Here is a 17606-nt window from a genome sequence, read left to right as displayed (position 1 = left end):
TTGTGTATGTGTGCTGAGAGCCATAGCCAAGTAGGAATGACGTATGGCAATTTCCTTGTCAGCCTACCCCATGTTGCTTAGAGGGAGGACTCTCCATTGTGGAAATGGGCTTGCCTTGGACCTAGGTCATTTGCAGTGACATTGCATGAATGTTTGAGAAAGGTAACCCTGCTCAAGGACCAGGGCGGATCCGGATTTAGGGCAGTTCCAGGTTTAGGGTGTGGATCCTGCTGGGAATAGGGTGGTTCCAGGTTTAAGGTGGATCCTGCTGGGAATAGGGCATATCCTGCTGCCTCAGGTGCCTGCTCCTTGAGTTCTGGCGGGATTCAGAGAGTATTTGGGATGCAGAGCCCGGTAGAGGTGTGGATTGTCCCCAGAACGTGCGTGTAGAGTGCCGGTGAGAGTTCAGGAATAAAGAGTTGCTGTTTGAATCTACAAGGCTGTGAGTGGCTCGTGATTTTGTACCCAGCCAGACTGCAGCATGTGTGTGTGTGTGTGTGTGTGTGTGTGTGTGTGTGTGTGTATACACACATGCGCATGCACACACACACATACTTGTACTCACTTCTTTATTTAACTCATTTATTAAATAAAATTTTCTTAAGTATTTCTTCTAGGCCCGGCTCACCACCATAAGATTTAAAATATAAAAGTGCTTTAATTTTTCTTTCTGTTTCCTTATCAGAAACATTCATTTAGACCATAATAATTCTTCAAACAAAATAACAACTCGAAGCCAATTATCAAACATTTACCATTGTAAAAACTCTCCTGGGAAGGTGATTCAATTTTGACTCACCTCCCTGGAAATAATTTCATGTGATTTTCCTAAGTTCCAGGTTTTGTAGATGCCCCAGATACAACAGAGAAACAAAATAAAATCACTGACCACCCAGAAGCTCGCATTGTACTGGAAGAAACAAAAATAAATAAATAGGTAATATAATGTCAGTCAATAAAGAAGAGTGAAGTGTGATAGAAAGAGAATAAATAATGAGGAATGGAGAATTTCTACTTAAATTAGATAATCTAGGAAGTCTTCCTTCAAGTAGAAAACATTTGCAGAAAGATCTGGTTAAAATTTTAAAATGAGCCTGTGTACATGTGGAGGGAAAGCATTGCAACCGCAGGGTACAATGAGGGCAAAGATCCAGGTAGGAACATAACACTTAGTAAGCTTGATGAGCAGGAAGGAGAACAGTGTGATGGGGTGTCTAAGACAGGGAGTGCATGGCAGAAAATGAATTAGAAATAAAGGGCTTTCTCTAATATTTTAGAGCAAATGGGACAGAAAGTCTTTTGGAAGTTTCTGAGATAAGAAGGGACATTATCTGATTGGCATTTCTAAAAGGTCACTTTGTTTTCTGTATGTAAATTAGACTCCAGGAGAACAAGAGTGGAAGACAAGTTATAAGGTTCTTGGTGGTAGTCCAGGGTGATGGCTTTGACAAGGGTGATGATGACGAGGTGCTCAGAAGTGCCTGGACTTTGGACATATTTCAGAAGTACAGTCAAAAGATTTATTCGTGAATCCTGAGGATAAGGAAAAGAACCAGAACTCTCAAGGTTGGAGCTGAGCAACCTGGTACTGAAATGGGGAGAATGAGAGGAAGAAACCAGTGTCCAGTGAATGGGCCTGCTAAGTCTGAGGCACTCACTGTGAACGGGAGATGCCCAAGAGTACTTGAGTCTAGAGTTCAGAGAGAGGTTGAGATAGAAATAGATTCTGGAAACATCACGTATTCTCCGCTTTGCATTTCCACAATGAAATGCATGAGGCAGCTGAGGTGTGATGGGTTTACTTAACTCACAGTTTTGAAGGTTCTATAACATGGTGCCTCATCCACTCAGCTCTGGTGAAGGCCCCCTCTCTTTTCTGCATCCCATGACAGAGGAGGCGTCTGTGTGTAGAATAGATTGCACCGCCGTAACTCAAGAGAGAGAGACAGGGCTCCCACAATCCGTTCTGAGAATATGTCCCCAGTAACCTAAAAGCCTCCCACAAGTCCCCACCTCTTAAAGCACTTCCCACTGTCACCTCCCTGTAGACCAAGCCTTCAATCACAGTAGCCCCTGGAGAGACAAAAACCAGAGCACACACCGTATGGTATGGATAATTTCAAAGTCACAGGACTAGACGAGAGCACCTAACGGATGAATGTGGGTTAGAAGAGAAGAAGACCAGAAAATAAGGCCTGGCCTTTTAAATTTCTCTTTTTATCGTCTCTTTTTCATTAAATATTTTTTAAACTGACAACATTTAATGTTTTTTATCATGTACAGCATGATGCCTTGAACTGCCATGATTCGGTGGTTTTGTGCAATAGTTAACTCAAGCGAATTAACAAACGCATTACCTCATAGAGTTATCGTTTTTGTGGTGAGAGGACTCAACATTCACTTTCATTACACTTTTCAAGAACACAATACATTATCGTTAACTACAGATACCTTGTTGTACAAGAGAGCTCCTGAAATTTATTCCTCCTATCAAATTTTAATTAGGTATTCTTTGACCAATATCTTCCCATCTCCCTTCCCCGAGTAACCACCATGCTACTTTCTACTGTCTAATTAACTACTGGGCAGAAGATCTGAATTGACATTTCTCCAAAAAACAGACAAATGACCGACAGGTATATGAAAAGGTGCTCAGCATCACTAGTCATCAGGGAAATGCAAATCAAAACCATAGTGAGGTATATCACCTTGCCCCAGTTATAATGACCACCAACAAAAAGATAGAATATAACAAGAGCTGGCGAGGATGTGGACAGCACAGAACACTGGTGCACTCTGGTGGGACCGTAAATTAGTATGGCCATTATGCAAAACAGCATGGCCCTTCCCTTAAAAATTAAGATAGAAGCCTGGTCTTTTAACAATATTTTACAGGAGGAGGGGCAGCAAAGGAGTGTGATATTTTTAAAAAAATGGCCAGTGGAGAAATAGGAAAACCTGAAGGATGTGGGATCCCAGAGGACAAAAGAAGGAATAGTTCAAGACGGAAAAAATTAGCAACTGTGTCTAGCGTGTTGAGAGAAAAAGACAATGGCTAAATATTAATTATATGAACATGAAGATGGAAGCTAAAAATGGACAACCAGAGAGCATTACCGAGGTTCATATTCCACGTAGGGAAACGCACAGCTGAGCAAGTGCAGAGAGAGCGAAATGAATGGTAATGCAGACATCAACTATAAAATCATTTTCCAGGAGTTTTGCTGTAAAGAACAGAGATATACGGCAGTAGCTGGAAGTGCTGCTTGTTTATATATTCTCGATTTTCTCAGTCACAACTATAAAATTGGTTCTGCCCTATAATCAATGCAATGTTCATAGGTGGAAATTTCTAAATGAACAGGCCTTTTCTTAAACTATAAATTTTAATAATGGCCATGATAAAATAAATTTAAGCTCAGAATGCACTTTTGATACTATCTGGAAATGTTCAGCAAGAAAAAATATATGCTGAGAAATGCAAAGCAACATTTCGTTTTGCTTAAGCTACCAAGCATCCTAAGAGTTTTCCCGTATCTCCCAGAGAGCCTAACCAATTACTGTGCCCACCAGAAACAGGCAACAGACACTGTTGGATTCCATTGTGTGCCACAGAAGTTAAGGTTTAAAGGAATATATCTGAGGTTACCTATAGATCGAGGGTCTGAAAGAAATTTTGATGGCCCTGTTCACAGTTTAGTGCAAAGCCAAAGCAACTATATGGGCAGTTGGATAATAAGCAACTTCAAAAATAGAATACATAAATTAATTAATTAATTAATTAATAAAAAATAATAAAATAAATAAATAAAATAAATTAGCCAATCATGAGCTAGGTAGATCAATAGGAATGCCCCACCATTGACTCTCATTGTGCTTCATACAGCAGAAATAGTGAGTCCTTTCTAAAATGCTGCATCATTCCCTCTGTGATTGAGTCTTTTCACAGTCTGTCTCCGTTTCCAAAATCATTTCCTAGAATTAAAATAATTTTGTTGGTGCACTCTGGGTCAGAAATTCTTTCTCTGTACATTTAAGATCATATCTATAGGAGAACAGAGAGAGCCTCAAGCTCTCAGAAGAAGACTACCTCACCTGAGCCTTTATGCCCTACCCAGAAGGTAGACAGTGGTCCCAAGCCCCCTACTCCTCCTCAGTTCTCAACATGCACAGGCTCAACATCACTTGCTGTCTTTAGGCCACCAGGAGTCATTGAATGATGGCCACTGCCACCACTGAAATCAGTTTCCCCAAGAAATTCAGATTCCCAGCTGAACAGTCTCTTATTCCAATCCTCATAACATTCTGTATCCCTGGTTGGCCTCCATTCCCATCCCTCCCCAACTGGCAGCTCTTCCATGGTGCCCTCTCACATGTTAGTAACATTCAAGCACATCGGCCTCTGCTCTGGACTGTATTGGCTCTCTGTCTAACTCAAGCCTGGGTATCCCCCCACCCCACCCCCACCAAGGGCATGCTGCTCCTACTCCTCTGTTGTTCTTTTAAAGGGATGTTGGAAAGTTCACTCATTGCCATTCTAGCCCATTCTCCCTAGATCCTGCCTAAAAACCCAGGTTTTTAATGTCTCAATTTTCAAAAACCTCAACCCTCAACTTACTGTTACTCTCTTTCCAAAAACAACTTTTAACTTCAATTTTAGCAATTTCACTACTCATATAAATGATGATTTCAACATCCTGGACTCTGGGCTCCTTAACTCCTCTTACCTGTAGTCTTGATCTCAACATCTCCATCAACCACAAGCTCCCATGGTCATAAACCATACCTTGTTATTCTAATTAAATGCAAACCCTTCTTCATTTTAATTTTAGGATTTCTATTCTCTAACATTCAGCAATGCTGCTGCCATAATAAAACCTTCCCTCAAACTTTTCCCCTTTCCACTGCCCCTCAGTCTTCTAGCCTCTTGCTTTTCCTCCTTATCAAATTTAAATTCCGTTTTGATCTTAAATCCTTCCCTCATTCTGAACTCATTTCATACCATTCTTAGCAAAACTTGAACCTGGACAAATTCATCTCTCCACCTGTCTAAACTTTCATCTATGCAACAAAATGTTGCTATAATAAAATGCACAGACATGCTGGTTGCATTCATTTTAAATTCATGACTTTTAACCTCTAGTGGGTCCTTATTGCTACCCAAAATGTACGTTATATTTTTTAGTCTCAATTACACATACTTTCATTTATTAAATGATGATAAGGCACTTTCTCTTTTCTCCTCAAGTCTTCAACAGCTTCCCACCCTTAATTCCCAAATTATGATCTTTCTTTTGCCTTCACTGAAAATATTTAAACAATCAGATCAGGAGGCAACTTCCTTGAGTTCCCACCACCACTACATAAACTCCTCTACCACCATGGATCCCATATACAACAACTTTCCTCCTATTACTAAACATCCATGATACTTAAAAGTGCAGTCCCAAGACCATCAGCATCGGCATCATCTAGGATGTTAAGAATGCAAATTCTCTTTCTCCTTGCATCTCGCCAACATTTATTATTTGTTCCTGATGATTGCACTCTTACCTGAGTGAGATAAAGTCTTATTGTCATTTTGATTTGCATTTCCCTGATTGCTAAAGATGTTGAACATTTTTTCATAGATTTTTGATCCTTAGTATTCCTTCTTTTAAGAAATATCTGTCTAGTTCATTTGCCCTATTGTTGATTAGGCTTTTTGGTTCTTTGGTACAAAGTTTCTTGAGTTCTTTGTATATTCAGTCAGAAGAGTAGATGGGCAGAATTTTCTCTGATTCTGTAAGCTCCCTCTTCACGATCTGAATCCTTTGCTGTGCAGAAGCGTTTTAATCTGATGCTATCTCATTTCTTGAGCCTTCACTCAAACTTGCCCCTTTTTCACTGTCCCTCAGTTTTCTAGCCTCCTGCTTTCCTCTTTATCAAATTTAAATTCCATTTCAGTCTTAAATCTTTTCTTGAAAGCATTCCCAATCCCTTGTTCTATCCTCACTTCATTCCACTCTTTTAGCAAAACTTGAACCCTGGACAAAGTCATCTCTCTTCCTGTCTGAATTTTTATCTATGCAACTAAATGTTTCTATAATAAAATGCACATTATATTATCATTTTATTTCCTGAAATTTAAAAGACTTCCTAAGGAAGCCAACCCCTGTACTTTTATGTTGGAGAATTGACTATTTTCTTCTAGCAATTGCAAGGTTTTAAGTCTACTTCCTAGGTGTTTAATTCACTTTAAGTTGTCACACATTGTTAGTAGAGCTGCAAATTAGTGCAACCACTGGAAAATCAGTATAAAACTTCCTTGAAAGACTAAGAATGAAATCACCTATGACCCAGCTGTAACAGTCTGTAATCCAAAAGAAGTAAAGTCAGCACACTATAGTGATTCATACATACCAATATTTATAGCAGCATAAATGACAAATAGCTAAGTAATATAACCAACCTAGGTGTCTATCTACAGATGAATGGGTAAAAAAAATATGGTACATAAACACAATAGAGTTTTATTCAACCATAAAGAAGAACAAAATTGTGTCATTTGTGGGTTAATGAATGGAAATGGAGAACATCATGCTAACTGAAATCAGCCCGACTGAGACAGTCAAGGGTCATATGTTTTCTCTCTTATGTGTAAGCTGGAAAAAGTAATAAAAGCGAAATCTCATGAAAATGCAAGGGAGACCCCTAGAGTAGAGAAGAGGATGTGGGTAGCGGGTAGGAGGGAAAGATGGGAGAGAAAGAAGAGGTACTATGGAATGAAATCAAACAAATTATGTTATGTGCATTTATTAGCATTTTTCAATGATCCAACTTGTACGTTTAATTATAATGCACCAATAAAAACAAAATGTACATTATCAGATCCTCCCAGGACTCTAGAATAAAACACTCTGGGGCATCTCTGTATGGGACATCTAGATACATTAAAGGCTTTGGTCCAAAGGCCCTTCTGTCTCTCTTGCTCCCTTCCTATTGATTGAGTGTTCCTGTCCTAGATGGCAGGGCCAGTGGGAAGTGGTGAGCCATCTAGGACAGGCAAACTCAATCAATGGGTAGGGAACAAGAGAGACAGAAGGGCCTTTGGACCAAAGCCATTATTGTGGCCCAAGGAATTACCCAACTAGGCTTCCCATGGAGAGTTCCAGTGTGGGGCTTCATAGCAAACAGAATGAGTTGCATGGGATCAAGCTGTCCCTTATTTCTGCAGCCAGTAGATAGGTGTGGAGTGGGTGGAGTAAGTCAAAAAAGTTGTATCTAGATGTCCCATAGAGAGATGGCCATCAGGAGGTGGTTGTATAAGAGCGATATCTGCATGTTGAGGAATGAAGAGGAAGTGGAGAATGGAATATTTGTGAAGGGTGGCTAGGTCCTGCTTCTGGCATGAGAAAGTCCAGCTCACATTCAAAAATGGATGCTGAGGCAACAAATAATTGTAATAATTTACTATTATCTTCCTCCTAAAGTCAAGACTCATAAAGCCAGCTGCCAGGTCCTAAGATAGGCTTCAAACTCAATAAATCCCAAACTGATTGCTATGCATTTCTCAAAACTTATGCTCCTGGGTTGGGCCTATAGCTCAGTTGGTAGATTGCTTGCCTTGCATGCACATGTCCCTGGGTTCTATCCCCGCCCCCCCCCCCCAAAAAAAGTGCTCCTTCTCCAGTCTTCCTAAATCAGTCAATGGCATCTCCTGATACTCTACTCTATGACTCCTCCATAATCACAGTGAGATCTTTGATGCTGCTCTTCACATCAAAGCTTGTGCCAGATATCTTCTGATCCTCACTCCAGGTAAACTCTCCACCCTTCTCAGCAATGCTGTATCCTGGAAAGGTTAACTCCAAGATGCACTGCAATGGTCTCCATGGCCTTCTCCTTCAAGGTGGTTTCAGACAATGGGGAGCCCAGCAGGACTGAGGAGGGATGGGAGGGAGGTTGAGGTCTTTACTCCAGTGCTTGTTTCCTGAAGTGTTTGTGCAGGTGCTGCACCCTCCACCCAAGGTCATGGCTCCTCTCAACACAGCTGTCTATGACTCCAAGTCCCTGTAACCATCCACCTGTCACTCACTCAGACTTTGTGATGACATAGTGCTTCATAGACCCAGCCTCCTGAATATCACAAAGCCCCTGTCTTTCCCTACAACCTACCCACAACTTCATAAATAATCTTTTTTTTTTTCAACTTTTCAAAAGATTTAACTTGAAAATGTCACTCTTGGTGATGCCGGGTCTTCACATTGGCTGTTTCCTCTGCCAATGTAATGTACTCCTTTTCTAGTACATCCCATACTCTCTGCCTCTTACAAGTTTTTGTTTCAATGACATCTTCTCATTGAGACCCTTCCTTTTCACCAACTAGAAATTTCACTTCTCCTCTCTCCCTTTTCCCCATATATCTTTCCTACTCTATTCTAGTTCATGGTACTCACTATGCTTCAAATAAACCATACAAGTTAATGAGTAAGTACTCACCCACTTACTGATTAATTTGTATGGTTTATTGGCTATCTATCCTATTGGAAAAAAATAATTCCCAGGGACAGGAATTTTTGCTTGGTTTTATTCTCAGCTACACCACAAATACTTAAAATAGTACCTAGTTGCAAGTAGTCAGCATGCAATAAACATTTTTTGAATTCGTAAAAAAACAAACAAAAAAAACCAGACACGCCAATAACCTCTCTCAAGCCCCTACAAAATTAAGAAAGCTTGAGGATTTTGCAAGCTCTAGTAAATGAGTCTGATCAGTTTACTCTTGTCCAAACTCTGGTAAGTCTTTAACTAGATATTTTATTGACTCTCACCATTGGAGACTCAAGATTTCTATTTGAACAGGCAAAGTCTCAAAAAGACAGACATGCCCTTCAAACTCTACTTTTAAAGTACATGTTATAGTCCATAAATCATTTCAGTTGTTTAATTAGACATAAAGCCAGGTCTGAGAAATGTTCAGTAGTATCAGCTTCAGTTTGATACATGTGATTACTCAGTGTTTTCTATCTCTTGGCAGTTTATTGATCCTCTATTTTGTGAATTTGTAGGAGAAAGTAATTTTTTACTCAAGCAATTTTGCATGGATGATTTCCCAATATCTCAGTGCAGTTATTCCTGGGTGTTGTAGAAAATCCAATAGCCCTGCATCTCATTCAGACTTTGGGTCTGTAATTCACTCTATAATTTTCTTGTTCCTTTAGTTCATCTTTCCCTCATTGAAATTGGGAAACTTTTTATTCTTTTGTGAATGGAGCCCTCTTGACATGAACCTACCCAGGATCCAGGTACATAACCCATAAATAATTTAAAGTTAAAAACCCATCACTCTGATGATTTCACTTGTATCTGGTTCTTAGATGGTCTTTTTCATGTGAGGATCTGACAATTTTTATCATCATTGTTGGAAAATAATACCTAACTTTCTGCCTCCACTCTGTCCTGATTTGAAAATATTCACCACTGTCTTAAATAGTGAAAATTAAATTGTTTCAACAGATGATCAAATGATTCCAAGGTTGGTGTTTTGTGTTTAATATCTTTGCAATGATTCATGTCTTTTATACCCTGGCAGAGATAAAGAATAATGAGAAGGCAATATCTAAATTGAAATCCAATTCATATGCCAGCCTTGCATCCCTGGAATGAACCCCACTTGATCTTGGTGACTATTTTTTAATATGTTTTTGTATGTGATTTGACAGAATTTTATTGAGAATTTTTGCATCAATGTTCATCAGGGATATTAGTCTAAAATTTTCTTCCCTTGATGTCTCTCTGCCTGGTTTTGGTATCAGGATGATACTGGCTTCATATAATGAATTTGGAAGGGTTCCTTCCTTTTCTATTTTATGGAATAATTTGAGGAGAATTGGTATCAATTATTTTTTGTAGGTCTTGTAGAACTTCATTGTGAATCTGTCTTGTCCCGGGCTTTTCTGGGTATCAAACACAATATCAGCAGAGACTGCAGTTGATATCTTTTGTTATTTTCAGTTTCACAGAAGGATTAATAAGTCCTTGGTTTATTTTAATGTCAGGTGTTTCCTTGGCAGAAATCTGCAGTCTTTTTAAAAATCTGAAATAGGTATTTAATAAGTGACCAATTGCTCAACAATTAAGATTACTGGTTGCCATATATAATAACAACTTTTAACTTCTTTTTTGATTCATTCCTGAAAATGTGAAATACACACAAATGTAAACTAAAAGGAAGGAAGACTCACCCTTATTCTCATATAACAGATAGGAAGATTTATCACAGATTCGCTGTGAAAGAAGAAGCACTTGCTGCCCAGCTGCAAGAACTGTGCCTGACTGACAGGCTCCAGCTGTTAACTCCTTTGGCATCTGTCTCAGCTTTCAAGGTACTGCTCATACAGAACGGGTTCCCAACTGATGACTGAGCAAGGCCATGGTAGCAAAGTCAAGAAGGTGATGAGACGCTGAAGTACACAGAGGTCCAGCCATTTCTGCCCCATGTAGCTGCCTCTAATGGGCAATCTGCCCCTGAAGCTCCATTGCTTAGTTGAGATAGTCCATTCCGAATCAGGTAGTTCCCCTGCCTAATTCACTTTCTTCTTCCCTCCTCTTTTTTCAGATTTTTATTGGGATGAGGTACATAACATAAAAGTTAACAACTTAGCCATGTTTAAGTATATAGTACATTAGTTTTAAGTATTTTTACATTGTGCAACCAATTTCCAGAACCTTTTCATCCTGAAAAACAGAAACTCCATACCCACTAACCAACTCCCATTTTATTCCCCTCCAACACCCAGAAGCCACCATTCAACTTTCTGTCTTTATGAATTTTATTACCTCATGTAAGTGGATCAGACGTATTTTGTCTTTCTTCACTGGCATGTTTCACCTAGCCTAATGTTCTCGTGGTTTAGGCATGTCATAGCATGTGCAAGAATTCCCTTCCTTTTCAAGGTTAAATAACATTTTCTTATATGTATATACTACATTTTTGTCCATTTGTCTGTCAATGGACACTTGGGTTGCTTCCACTTGAGGATTATTGTACATGATGAAGCTGTGAAGATGGGTGGAAAAATCTTCTAAAGACTCTGCTTTCAATTATTTTGATATACGCCTAGCAGTAAAATCATTGGATCATATGGCATCTCTACTTTTAATATTTTGAGGAACTGACATACTGATTTCCATAGTGACTGTAACATTTTACAGTCCCACTGATGGTACGTAACATTATTAACATATGATTTCCCGTTTGGGTTTTTTGTTTTTGTTTTTGTTTGATAGTAGCCATTCTAATAGGTGTGAGATGATACCTCCTTTGATTTTCCCTTCCCTAAATATCGGTAATGTTAAATATATCTCCATATACTGGTTGGTCATTTGTATATCTTTTCTTTCAATTGAGCTATTTGGAATGTTGTTGCTGAGTTGTAGTTCTTCTAGGTTCTGAACATTAACCACTTATTAGATACATTTGCAAGTATTTTCCCATGGGGTGCCTTTTCAGTATGTTGGTTGTATTTTTTGAAACACGATTTTTTAAACATTTTTGCTGCAGTCCAATTTTTCTATCTGTATTTTTGTTGCCTGTGCTTTGTGATCATAGCCAAAATACAATGCCATCAAGCTTCTTGGTTTTCTTTTCTTTCTCTGTGTCCTTTGGTTTGTTTATTGCAGTACTGGAGATCATGCCTCCCGGGCCTCAAGCATACTAGGTCAGTTTTGTACCATGGAGCTACACCCTCAGTCTCCTCTGCGTTTTATTTTAAGAGTTTTATACTCCTTGGGCTTTTATGTAGGTTTTTTGACCTATTTGGGGTTAATTTCTGTGTATGATGTAAGATAAGGGTACAACTTCATTTCTTTGTATGTGGATATTGTTTCACCAAAACCATTTGTTGAGGTTCCAATATTTTTTTTCATATTCTTAAAACCACCAAATAACCCAACCAGCACACCCCACATCTGATATGAAAATTTTGCATCTATCCACCCAGTCCTGTTCCTGTCTTCCCTTTTCTCTCTTCTTTTCTCCCTACACATGTATATACACACATATATTCCCATACGGGCTTAATAGGATACTTTTTTAAACCTAATATATTGTATATGTTTCTTTTTCATTAGATAGTTTCAGTACCATCAAATTTAAAAGTTCTATAGTGACTTATCATGTGGAAGTACCATCATTGACTCAACCAACATGTTGCTTTTAATAATCATCTGTTAAAAGATTAGTTCATTCTGAAAATCCCTTTCCCTTGAGAAGACTGGCCTATGAAAATGTTAAGTTTGAATCAGAAGAAAAAAAATTATTGGGATTGATTATCGTTCCAGTTATTTTTATTTTCATTCTTCCTTTACATGCTTTTGTGTGATACATGCAAAAAAATAATAATTTTCTATGTCTTACATTACAATAGAATTTTCTAGACTCTTCACAAGATGCTCCATGAAAACTAAGAATACATTTCATACAAGTCCAGTTGGGGGTAAAGAAGTTTTGATTCCTTAAGGTCCAAGATACCCTGAATGGCAAAGCTATTTATTGCTTCAGTTATTACATTTGACCTCGAGGCTGACCAATGTAAAGAAGCCCATTTTCCACCAACCTCCAAGTTCTCTCTGCCCTGGAACTCCAAACTGCAGGACTACTAATATCACTGGCTGCTAAAACTCTGAAAGATTCCTGATCCCAGGAAAGGAGCAACTGCAGTCAGAGAAAAGCCATGGAGGACCAAAAATCAAATTCTCTTGTGGCCTCTTATTTATTGGTTTTATAATTTTAGTTATAGCACTAGAGCATTCTGAGCATTGTTTGCTCCCATCTCTAAATTAGCAGTAATAATTACTTTCTGCTTAACATCATTGTGAGTTCAAATAAGATAATATGTGGAGGGAAAATTATAAACAGAAGGCATCACACAAATTTCAGTTGTCATTTTTAACAATTAGCAAGGGTGGTACAAGTATGTATGCAAATAACCAATGACTTTGGTGCCATTGGCGCCTTGGGAAAATAGGAGCCAATGGCACCAATTCTAACATAGAATAAACAATTCACCTGGGCCACTCACACGTCTCAAAGTGGGCTAAGGCTCCAAAACACTATCATTGACTGATTGGCTACAAGTTTCAGTCCAATATTTGGCAAATTCGAACTATTATGGAGTTTCCACCATCAGGTATCAGAGAATTGTTGAAACTTTACACAGCCAGGGGTGACCAGCTGGTCTAAGTATTGCTTAGCCAATAAATTCCAAGAAGGCTTGGCATAATCCGCCAGAGAACAAGCAAATGTTGTCAAGTCATTTTTTAATTGCCTGCAAGTGAAGTCTCTGGCACTGTGATGTGCCTCACATACCCTCAGGAGATGTTAGAGCCTACATGCAGTCATCCAGGGACAGATTCAATCTGGGACTGGACATCCATCAGCATCCTTATTCCCTGAGATAAAAACAACTATCTGAGGAAGCTTCTCAACCATCTCCCCCAACGTGAGCACTTCCTTCCCTACCTGCACCCACTGGAATCCAATGCTTCTGAAACCAAGGACCTCCAACTCAAGGTTCTCACTTTTGAATACAAGATAAAGAGAGTGTTCACCATGGTCCCTCTCCATGATTATAAATACCTATGCCCTTACTTAGTCTAGGTAGGAATGGAGTAAGCTGTTTTCTGGCTCTTATATTGTAATACTCAAAATACCACATTGTTTTTAATCATAAAGAACTAAAGTCAGAATAAAAGACCCAACCTGCTTCTGAGGGAAGGATCAAGGCTTATGGAAATAGAAAGTCAGTTGACATTGTTGGTAACTCCACAGCACTACATCCAACGGGCCCCAACCCAGCTCAGAATCTTCTGGAAGCTTTGTGGCGAGGGGAATTAATACTCACTTAGTGAAAAAAAAGAAATATACTTCAGTGGAGAAAAAAAATAGTTCTTTGGTGGAGAATTCAGATCAGAACCTCTACTTTCCAAGTTCCTGTGATTTAGTTGGTAGAAAGAGAACAGAAAAGGGGGGAGGAAAATAACTAAAATCCTATTTTATGTTTACAGAGATAACGGTTCGTCCAGGCTGCAAGCCTGAATAAGGCTGAAAGGATGTAGCTAGCATCATTAGCAAGAAGTCGATAATCTGTCTCTGGGGTTTGTCAACTTCATTGTTCTATAAGCATAATCCTTCCACTGTTTCTGTACCCTGTAGAAAGTCACTTTCACAGTTCCACCCTAAATTTTTTCCCATGGCCCCATCCTGCCACCCTCCGTCACCTCAGTTAGTGTACACTTTGTGTATTGGGTTCCAGTCCTCTGCATCTGACTTCTCATGTCCTTCAGGCCCCTAAACAGAGCACACTTGAACCCTCCCACGACTGATCCTCCTCTGTCTCCCCCAAGCTCCAGCCCAGTCACCATGACCATGCACCTCTCAGCCATGCTAAGCACACTCCTTCACCTTCTTTTTTGTATCTACTTAGCTGCCACCTTATAAATTGCCCCCTTCATTTGTCTGGAAATCCTCTTCGCCGTCATTTATTTCAGTTCACACTCTTATCACTCCACTCTAGTTTTAGTGAAACACCATGTTAACTTATCTCCCTACCTCCACTGTGCCTCTCTCCCTCTTCAAGTTCTATTCTAGGCTCAACTTTGACAATGGTAATGAAGAGTCTGGGGATTTTCAGTTAGAGGTCTGTGGACTCTGACCATATGCTCATAGGAAAATTTACGAAATTTCAGTTTCCTTAACTCTGGGATGAACATCATGGTACATTTTTCAGAGGCTTTTTAGAAGAATTAAATGAAATACTATATCAGAAGTTCTTGAAACACTGCCTAGCACACAATAAATCTTCAATAAATAGAGTAGCCCTTCCTTTATGAATGTTATTTTACTATAGCATTAATCAGATTCGCTATTTTACTTTTATGATTAAAATCTTAACGTTTCTTTCCCAGGCATCCAGAATAAGTTCAGACTTCTCATTTTAGCTTCCGTGAACATTATAACTTGTGTATCTAGGTTGACCTCTATCCCTTCATCACACTTGCAAGCCATCTCTTCCCCAGACACATGAGACAGTTGTGACTCCCCAAACACACCCTGGTGCACCCTCAGCCTAGCTCAAATTGCTATCACCTTTTATGTAAAATCTCTCTCTCTCTCTCTCTCTCTCTCTCTCTCTCTCTCTCTCTCTCTCTCTCTCTTTCAGTTAGGAGCTACTTATTCATTTTGTAAAACTGAAATCAAACCTTGCATTCTTCTGGAAACTGTCCTCTTTCCCCTGAGTCTTATTTAGAGGTTCCCCCATGTATGAAAACAATACCTTGGGGCTACCTACCTCTATGTGTCACTACCTCAAAGTTTTTACCACTCTGTTCTATTAGTGCTTCTTAGTTGGCTGCATTCCCTTCTCCCCAAATGTAGTACCATAAACTCCACAGGAGCAAGGATTTTTCTGCCTTCACTTCCCGCCATGCCTGGCACACACTGAGTGTTTAGTACTCAGTGTGAGTAGGAGGAAGGAAAGGAAGAAAAAAAGAGTGGAGTGAGCAGGAAGGTAAGATCAGATCAAGGAAGCGAGGGAAAACAAGCTGCTCATCCACGAAGGTCCCCAGGTATTTCTCCCTCTCCTCTGAAAGCTTCTAGACCCGTTCTCCTGTCTCAGGAGACATTGCTCTATCCTCCCAGGTAGAGTTCATGCCTTCATTTCCCTGCACACCTTCTCCCGGGCAGCTCTGCTTCTGCACAACACACCCCCAGTTGAACCCCTGCTTTCTGCTCCTTTATTATCCACTGTGATCTACAGATCTTCACAAGTGGTCATTTATGAATTCTGGAGAGATTTGCGCCCTTTGACTTTTTGTGGTGCTTCTACCATGAGGGGAACAGAATGACTACAGTGAAATGAGTTAGAAGAGGAATTTGTGCTTTTATTTATACTGTTCCCTTGTAACTCCAAGATTCACCAAATAAACATATTTTGAGTAGCTGCTCTTTTCCTGACAGTGCATTATTCACAAGAAGTACTCAAGTTGATAAGCCATGAGCCTGACTTGGAAGTAAACTCATAGATCAGGGGGGTCTTTCAACTGCCTTTTTTTTTTAAACCTACTTCAGACCAGGCAGTGTCCCTGCTCTCATGGAGGTGACACTTTACTAAGGAAAACAGACAATAATGGGCCACAATGGGTCAAAGAATGGAGAAAAGCAAGGGAAATCAGCTACTCACTGATGTCCCAGCCAGAGGTGACTGCACACATCTTGGAGAAGGATGGTGAAGGTGGTGAAAAGTACTGATTTCAGTAGAGCCAACTGGATCCACCCTTTAAAGAGAAAAACGGACCAGATTAAAGGGCAAGATTATGACACCACTAATTTTTTATCTGAGGAAAAAAAAAAGTTGACCTGGCTTCAGTTGAAAAAGTCTTGCAGGAGGAGGAGTCTTATTCAGTGAAATAAGAAACAGGAAATCCAAGACAAATAATGGAGAGATTTGAAGGTTAAGAAGAGAGGAGAACTAATTGTCTTAGAAAGTATTTAATAATCTATCACCCCTGTAGATTGAAGGCATAAAGAAGATGAGAGATATATGTTTAGTTCCAGTTTTGGTACCTTTGAGATGCCTAGAGATAATAACAGTACACATTTATATAGTAATGCCTATCTGCAAGGCACTAGGCTAAGTATTCTGAATACATTCATTTATTTAATTCATACAACAACCTTTTGGAGTAGGTTCTATTATCTCCATTGTACCGATGAGGATAAAGAAGCACAGAGAAGGTAAGGAATTTGCACCAATCATTCAAGTTGGCTGGTCAAGTTGACATGCAAGATTCCAGAGTCTATGCTCTTCTTCCCTGCCTCCCGTCATACACCTGGGTGTGCAGCTGAATATACCAGTATGTCATTCAAGAAAAGACCTAAGGCATCAAGGTGACACACATCAGCATTTCAGTGATACTTGAAGCCATAGGACTGGTGACGTTATGTGGCAAGGGAGTATAGACAGAAAAGAGATCCAGATGCAAAACCCTCCAGTGTGGAGAGCCAGGAAAATGAGGAGGCTTTGGCAGAGGAGACCAGGGACTAAAAAGGATGTGCAGGTAGGGGAGGAAGAAAACCTAAAGAGTAAAGGTCCCAGGGTTCAAGTGCAAATGTGCCTTTCCCATGACCTCTACCTCAGAGATAAGTCTACAGGGGATGACCTCACACAAGAGGAGGAAAAAACATGTGGGACTTTGGGATCTGGAAATGAGTCTCAGCCTCTCTTGGAAGGCCTGATTTGTGGAAACACCTATCCTTGTTTATTAATTTTTCGTTTATGAGGAAATGAGAAGCAAGTCTTTAGGGAAAGAGGAATAAAATAGATGTATATAACTAACAAAATGAGAAGGTCCTGAGAGTATGCTGACCCTAACTTCAGGTGTCCCTGAATCCTAGGCTTTTAATAGCAAGAAATTCCTTTCTAACCTCTCCTGCCCACCTCTTCTTAACATAGCTCAGATTTGGTTTCCATCACATGCAGGTGCAAGATTCCAAACAATTCATACTCTACCTTGACAAGGACCTTGCAAACAGACACCAAGGATACCATGTAAGGGATTCAGGA

Source organism: Ictidomys tridecemlineatus, chromosome 3 (assembly GCF_052094955.1).
Source record: "Ictidomys tridecemlineatus isolate mIctTri1 chromosome 3, mIctTri1.hap1, whole genome shotgun sequence".
In the NCBI taxonomy this organism is placed as follows: Eukaryota; Metazoa; Chordata; class Mammalia; order Rodentia; family Sciuridae; genus Ictidomys; species Ictidomys tridecemlineatus.
Note: the sequence above shows the minus strand (reverse complement) of the source record.